The 7,687-nt window shown below is 31.9% G+C and overlaps 2 pseudogenes; one reads left to right on the top strand and one right to left on the bottom strand.

Annotated features, from left to right (window-relative positions):
- Positions 1-2,454: 2,454 nt before the first annotated feature.
- On the bottom strand, positions 2,455-2,573 carry LOC118614204 (annotated as a pseudogene).
- Positions 2,574-7,262: 4,689 nt separating this feature from the next.
- On the top strand, positions 7,263-7,381 carry LOC118614189 (annotated as a pseudogene).
- Positions 7,382-7,687: the final 306 nt, after the last annotated feature.

Genomic DNA, 7,687 nt, shown 5'->3' with positions numbered 1-7,687 from the left:
GAGATAAAGAAGCCTGAATAACTCATGATCCTGCATAATAACCACATATAAGTAGAATTCAAGGTATAAAAAGATAATAGAGGCATTTATTTTAAAACCTATTAAGAAAATAGTAAAAATATATGAAATGTATAAATAGAATTGTAACATAGAAGGATATCAAATTCCCAATTTTACTCAGTTTTAATTAGATCATAATGAGATTATGAGAATAAAAATAATACAAGGGCTATCTAGAAAAGCAAAAAAAGTCAATGAGACTATTTGACCTAATTAAAGCAGCACTATCTGTGGCATTATTTAGATAATGGTAAATCCTAGAAAGCAGAAGCCCTTTTTTTTAAAAAAAGTTTGTTTCTTCTTTTGGAAAATGCTGTAGATATTCTTCAGAACTGTCTACTTGTGTATCTTGAGCAAATAACTTAACTTCTATAAGTCTCATTTTTCTCATCTGTAAAATCATAATCACAACATTCAATTTTGCAAGGCAGTGGTAAGGTCTCAATTATACAATGTTTGTAAAACTTGAGTAAAGCATGCAATAAATTATCAGAACATAATATCTTTTTATTAGTGTGCTAAGATCTCAATTAGTGGGAAGCTCTTTGTAAATAAACACATGCTAGATCACTTTGCTTTTGTACTTTTTAACACCCTTAACAAAGAAAATAATTTTCTGTATATAATTTATATGAGAAAGCTTTATTTTCACATTTCTAGAGAGGAAAAATTGATGGCAGAGCTAGGGGTAAAGGAAAGACTGGGATGTCAAGTGAAGTTTTAATACCCTAAAATAATAAAGAGTAGTAAAAAAAGAGAGGGTTCAGAAACCCGAAATACACATTAGTGGGTATTAGTGGCCTCCGGTGGTGGAAAAAAAATTGAAAAACTGGTTTAATATATTAATAAAGTGTGGGCTTACTCTTCAACCCACCTTATTCTCAGTCATGTATTAAATTTGTAGGAAGAAATAAAACGTTGACAATAAAAATAAAATATATACAATAAAATGTATAAATTAAAAACCATTCTAGAGTTTTGAGTTATTTAATGACCAAACGTCTTCACTCTGTTTCACTCTGTTGTCTTTGAATATTAACCACCAATGTCAAAGGTACTGAAAGTAGACAATTTTTTCTTTTAGTTTTTTTTTTTAATTGGATGAGTTTTTCCACTTTATTCCAGCCTTTTGAATGCATATGCATAATCTGAAACAGCTTTGTAGAATTCTGTCATTGATAAAGTCATGTTGTCAGAAAATAAAAATGAATCAATTGTTTGTTAATATTCCCTCCAACACACTATTTTTTCTTTTAAGTTTTAAAATACTAAGATTTAACAAGTATATTTGGGAAAATGGCTTGCTGAAAATTTTCTTCTTTGCCAGAGGGAAGCTTTAGTTGGGTTGAAAGGTAGATTTATATTATCACTTCAGAAGAGACTGCTTGTAGAGTGTCTCAAATAACAAACTAAAGTATTACTATGAAGTGTGGACACATGAATAGCACAGATGTTGCAGTGATATGAACTTGTTTTCCTTTTAATTTCTGACCACTTTTATGTCTTACAATAGCTTTCTGGATTCCCACCATTCCTAAAACCAGGTAACCTGATACAATCTGTAACTTTAATAAGAATAGTAGGTGGTATCCGAGCCTCTTGGATCTCTGCTTTGAGGCTAAAAATGCCCCTCCATCTCTGTGGGCTGTGTGCCTCCTCTGCAATCAGATCCTTCTGTCCCAGGGCTTCACCTATGTGAAAGAGTGAGATGGGTGATGGGGATCTAAGTCTCCGAAGAGGTCCCGAAGTCCTGTTACTGCTCCAACAGAAAAAATGAAATACTGCCATTTGAGACAACGTGGATGGATCTTAAGATAGTTATGCTGAGTGAAATAAGTCAGATGGAAAAAGGTGAAAACTGTATGATTCACTCATACGTAAGATGTAAGACTGAAGCAACAAACAAATATGACGAACACACAGAGACTCATTGACATGGGCTGTGGATTAGTGGTTACCAGAGGAGGGGAGCGAGGAGATAGATAGGAGTAAAAGGGGTCAAATATTTGGTGATGGAAGAAAATCTAACTTTGGGAGGTGAACACACAATGCAGTATATATATATATATATATATATATATATACACACACACACACACACACACACACACACACACACGTGTATATATGGCCTACTGTTGAATTGTACACTTTAAACTTATTTGATTTTATCAATGTCACCCCAATAATTTTTAATTAATAAAAAAAAACATATAGTCACAATGTCTGTATGTCAGTATATGTTGGACAGTTTTATTACAAAATAGTATTCCATTTGTATGAATGTACCCAAATTAATTAACCATCAATTAGTGATGAACATTTAGATTCCACTTTTAAATTTTGTTCTTGCTTTTAAAATTTTACTAGAGTAAACTTTTTTTTTTTTTTTTACACCTACAGCACCTGGTCTTCCTATGTGGCCTCCCATCCAAGCACTAACCAGGCTCCATCCTGCTTAGCTTCCTAGATCAGACAAAATCGGATATGTTCAGGAGGGCATGGCTGTAGATTTTTTTTTTAATGGGTGTTCATGAGTTTTATTTCTGTTGGCTTTCTAGTTATTTATTTATTATTTTATTTTATTTTAAATGCCTACAGTGCTTGGTGTTCCAAGGTGGTCTTCCATCCAAGCACTACCAGGCTCAACCCTGCTTAGTTTCCGAGATCAGAAGAGATCAGGCACGGTCAGGGTGGCATGTTCATAGAACATCCTTATGCTTTCTGTTTCCTTGTTTACCCTCAATCCTGGATATTTTGGAGAAGGGAAGTATGGTAAGGTCAGAATCAAGGCTCTTTGCATGGTCCCTGAGGCCTCTGAATTAACTTAATATATGCTATAGAGTTTCAGAGGGAGGTAAAAAGAGAGACTGCACCTGTTAGGAACAATAGATTGAAGAGAAAGTTAAGCCAGCTGTTTCACTAGGCTTTCTGAGAGGCCCTAAACACTCAGCTTATTTAGTAAAATAGTTTGTCGTAACAGATAGGTGTGTGTCAATGTATCATGTCTGTGGAATAGCCACTAGAATTCCATAATACTTTTGAGATATTCCTCTGATATACTTTTGAGATATTCCTCTGTAATATACAACAAAAAGCCCTATCATGTAGTCCCGTCCCATCATTTACAATCTCTATTTATTGGGTAAGCTGTTTTTTTTTTTTTTCTTGAGCCTCAATACTTCTCTCTCCTTGCCCCATTAATAAAATGTGGATAATAATAATATGGATTTCAAACCACTATTGTATAGATTAAAATGAGATAATAACTAGAGTGTACTTAGTCTCATGCCTGACACATAATAAATGTTGGTTCTTATTATTTCTCATAATTTTATAGTATAACCTGATTCAAAAAAAGCTTCTCCTTGTTCTTTCTTATTTTTACAAATTATCATGAAATACAGCCATTGTTAGAGCCCATTTTACATATGAAAGAAATGAATCAGAAAAAGTGTTTCACAGCAATAAAATAACTGAAGTTCAATTCCAAACCAAAAAAAAAAAAAAAAAAAAAAGATGAACAGAAGATCTTAATATGATCTAGTAAAAAATAAAAAATACAATTTTTCTTTATTTTACAGTACTTGCATTCTGGAAAAGTCAATGTGTATTAAAAACCATTAAATGTATTTTTATTTATAAAGTAAAATTGAGTTCATTAGGTGACATACTAGTTTATAATACTCTTAGCATAAGTCTACTAGGTTTCTCATTAATTTTCTGAGTTGGAGATTTATCTTTTAACAATCAGATGCTTTGCAATATTGGGGAAAGGAGAGTGCCACAGACATGAGAATGAAGACAACTGAAGAGAGTAGCCCAACTCCTTGTATTCTCATCATTATGGCTCTCAAGTCCAAACTTTGCGTCTCATTTGGTAACGCAGATTGGCACCTTTCAGCAGCTCCTGGTCTGAAACAAAGATGTCACTTAGGTCAAGTTCACATCCTTGAACATTATTTGTACTTCCTAAGAGCTAAAAACAGTATACATAATATATAAGTAGTAGTATTTTACTTTTCCAATATCAGTAAGCTACCCAAATTAAAAATTATTTAGAGAATGGAATGAAGATTGTTGCTAGCCCCAAACATATCTATTCCCAATAGAGAGATGGTTTCATATAGCAGCTTAGAATCAGATAAATCTGTTTTCAGATCTTAACTTTGAGAAATATTGAATGTTCGTTATATTACTACGTCACTCTGAAGTTTCCTATCTGTACTTCATGGGGCTGTCAAATGATTAAACTAAGCTTAATTAGTGGGAGCCAACTTTATGAATTTATCCTATTCTCATATAAAATGTCCCAGGAAAAGAAATAGAAAAACTTGAAGAAGATGTGATGACAGGAAACATAAATCAGAAGGAACAGTTGTCAGGTTTCCTGGGAGAGAAGAATGAGTGAATATCAAACTGATGAAGAGATGGTAAATTAAGACCTAACTCCACGCTCAAAATTAGTAACTTATTCTTTTATTTGTCCATGTAAGAAATAACTAGACCTATTGTTGCTTATATGAAAGAGATAAGGGGGAGGTCATTGTTCTTGTCATTTACTGTGTAGATTTGATGTGTACTTTTTTTTTTTTTTTTAACATACTGGAGTTTAAAGGAATAAGGTTAATTGGGAATACTTTTTTTGTTAGATTGACATGATTGTGGATGTGGTAACATCCTGCAGTATCTAGTTAATCTGCTTAAATTTCACAATTTAAAGTTGACATTGACAGAAAAAGGTATTATAGGAATAGAAAAATAAAATCTCATGATATAAAAATAAACATATTGACATATATATTTGCACTCAGAAAAAATTGTATAAATTAAGAATTACTTCTACTGTAACAATAATAATTGATCCTGCCCAAAATTAAAATTTGTGCTTATTAGGAAGAGAAATTTTTATTTATTTTAAACATTTTTTTAAATTCCTACTTTAGTGTGGGTCTTGTGTTAAGTGCTGAGAATCCACTGGTAAATAAGTTACAATACCTGCTTTCAGGGAGGTAGCATTCAATGCTAAATATACTCTGTTTAAAAACAAAAAAAAAGATGGATTTTTACATGGAGTTTACTCATCTATGCATATTTTATTCTACTTTTCTTATTTTACTTTTTTGCAGTATATACCATTCATAGGAAGACTAAGCATAAAATTTCTTTAGTTATTAAAACATTAAAAAGGAAAAATAAGCAACTCATAAAAAAAGAAATAATTAAAAGTGTTTTACATAAGTTATTTGTTTTTGTTTTGTTTTGTTTCAGAATTAGAAAGTAAAACTGTCAAGTAATGTTGGGTGCAGTGATTTCCAAGATGAAATTGGCACAGCAGTCTACCAATTTCTTATGGATCACAGTAGGAAATAATTTCTAAAGTTATGAGAAAATTTTAGACTGTCAAACATCCTTTTTGGAGATCCCCATTTTTAAGTGTTGGAATATCATACTGTGATGACTTACAATAAACGAACTCTGAGGTACTTTGCTTAAACTTTACTCTGATGCTTGGAACAAATGAGTCACTCCAGTGATATAATTTAAGCCCTTGACATAAAAATGAAGAATGATTTTATTTCTCACCTCAGAACTCAAAGTAGTCACTCTCTCACCCTCAGTCCCAAACCAGAGTAGAAATTAGATGTGACATAATTTCTAAGAGATTTGAAAATTTCAGCTGACTTATTTTTAAATGACAAATTTAATTTTATCCTTCACTTGAATTCTGAAAGGATTTCATATTGAATAACACATGGGGAACTTAATTGGAAATATACTAGAAATCATACCTTTGTTCACACCGAACTTTTTAGATATTTGTTTCATTCTTTAATTTAAACATAAACAATGGTTCAGGAAATATCTAAGAGATACATATGCTAAATATAAGAGATCATAACAAACAAATTAAAAATCGGCTAAGCATGTGAATAAAGTCTCAAATTTAGTAACTAATGTTTAAATACTTGGTCTGGTCATTTTTATAAAATACAGCAAAAATATTATCATAGAGAAAGTTGAATTTCATTCCCTAACTATATGCTTTAGTGAATATGCACACATATTCACACACATGTACACACAAACACAAAGATATTTGAAATACATGAGAAAATATGAAGTAGTTTTTAGTATTAATTTTTCTTATAGAAAATACAAGTCTTTGATACATTTCTAACTGTACCACTAGATGGTGCTCCTTATTAGAAATCCTCTCTCTCTTAACCTAAAGAACTACTTGAAGAAAGAAAATGTATGTTTTTCTATGACATATTCCTTTAAAAATATATAAAAATATTAAACTTTAAAATATAAAATATATATTTAATAAAATTTTCTTAGAGTTGACTAATCTATTTAGAAGTGAGATTACACATGATTATTTAAACACGAATGAATTTCAGAAAATTTTCAATTGCTCTTAGATGAAAAATGTGGATCAACCCTCAAAAATATAGTCTGAAAATTCAGGTTCCACACAGCGTGTCTCCTACCAATTCACAGAATACTGCCACGGTTTTTCAGAATGTATAATTCTATTCTTGTAAAAATGCACTCTAAAAATTACAAATTGCAATGACAGACTGTAAAAAGATGGGTGAGGATGTTTTATGGAGACTTCTGTTAAGAGTATAAGGAAGTGATCAGCACAATTACAGACAACAGGACATCGTGTTTTCAAGAAATGAGTAACCTGTTAGAGATACACACATTGATCTTTGTTCCTAGTAATTTGAATATACTTACTGCATTTATGATGTGATCAAAAGATAAAAATGTAACATGGTAGAAAAGAGGTAATAAATGAAATTGGACTTTGTGGTCAGGATGCTAATACTGAGCAAGCCTACCCTAATTCAAAAAATGCCTATGAATCAGAGAGTTACCTTCACTTGCTCAATCACAAAATGATTCCAAGCCTATAACGAATTTACAGCCCAGCAGAAAATAAAATAAGATAAAATGAATTCTTGTCCAGTTAATCATTTGTTTATCTATTCATCCATCCCAGCAATGGTATCATTGAGGGCTTATTGTGGAGAAGGTACTATGCTAACTCATTGAAACTGCCAAGTATTACTCATTATAAATTCTACTCAGAAGTAAGAGTAGATTCTGATGAAGTAGAGGAGGGGTTAACAAAAGATGCCCAGACTGGCAGTAAAATATAAAGGAGTGGGTGTTAAAACAGGTTCCCAGACTACCGCCATGGTACCCTGAACAAGCCCAATCCCATCTGATCTCGGAACCTAAGCAGGGTGGGGCCTGATTAGCACTTGGATGGGAGACCACCTAAGAAGACCAGGTGCTATAGGCACAAAAAGTGAAAAAAAAAAAGAGAGAGAGAGAGAGAATTGTAAACTAACAAGTTCCTTGTCATCTGTGAGGTCAACCAAGGGTTGCCTCACCTAAAAATAAATAAATTAATTAATAAACAAATAAATAAATAGATAAATAATTAAATAAATAAAATGGGTTCTGGAAGCATATTTAGAGATATCAGCGATAATATCTAATATGGATATAAAGATAAGTGAGATTTAATAAAGTGAGATTTGAAAACAAAATGTGTGCTGTGCCTTAATCATCATGTCATCACTACTGAAATCCCAGCCTGGAGGTA

This window comes from Rousettus aegyptiacus, unplaced genomic scaffold, assembly GCF_014176215.1.
Source record: "Rousettus aegyptiacus isolate mRouAeg1 unplaced genomic scaffold, mRouAeg1.p scaffold_m13_p_2, whole genome shotgun sequence".
NCBI classification, from domain to species: domain Eukaryota; kingdom Metazoa; phylum Chordata; class Mammalia; order Chiroptera; family Pteropodidae; genus Rousettus; species Rousettus aegyptiacus.
The sequence above is the reverse complement of the archived record's forward strand: the minus strand, read 5'-3'. Positions and strand labels throughout refer to the sequence as shown.